General features: G+C 43.5%; 1 protein-coding gene across 1 annotated transcript in view; it reads right to left on the bottom strand.

Moving 5' to 3' along the window:
* ska2 (spindle and kinetochore associated complex subunit 2) overlaps positions 1-573 on the bottom strand; it is a gene marked incomplete in the record, with an annotated part of 9,952 nt that overhangs the window by 4,995 nt on the left and 4,384 nt on the right.

Raw genomic sequence — 573 nt, 5'->3', positions numbered from 1 at the left:
GATCTGCTGATTGATGTCATCTTTATTATACTCATATTCCGCAGTAATGAAACTTATTTCCTTCTGCGTCATTCCTTATTACACACTGTTCTTATCCCTCACTTCAACAAAGAGAGAGATTCACTCAACTTTTGAGAGGATTCGTCAGAAACCCCCAGTGTCAAACACTAATTATCCAGTCTTGCTCTTCCAGTAAAGACGGGAACAGATTGACATTGCAAGAAAGGGTTTAAAAGGGACAAAGAGAGACTGAACTGCATTAAAACGAGTAGAGGAGCACCATCAAAGGGTTTGGGCATCCGCCATATTTACAGCAGCTGAATATCTTGAACAACCTTTGCCCTCTAAGTTTAAACCATGTTTGATGTTGATGGTAAATGGTAAATGGACCTGTACTTGTATAGCACCTTTCTAGTCGTCCGACCACTCAAAGCGCTTTTACACCACATGCCACATTCACACCTTTCACACACCATTTACTCAGTGATGGCAAGCCAGTCAGACAGATGCGTCAACGGGTTATACCGGTGTGCCAAGGCAATGGGCATATTGCCGGGGCCGCAAACGCAGCAT

The sequence above is a fragment of the Morone saxatilis genome, unplaced genomic scaffold (assembly GCF_004916995.1).
Source record: "Morone saxatilis isolate NCDOM2014 unplaced genomic scaffold, NCSU_SB_2.0 Contig20, whole genome shotgun sequence".
NCBI classification, from domain to species: Eukaryota; Metazoa; Chordata; class Actinopteri; family Moronidae; genus Morone; species Morone saxatilis.
This window is presented reverse-complemented; position numbering and strand designations above follow the sequence as displayed.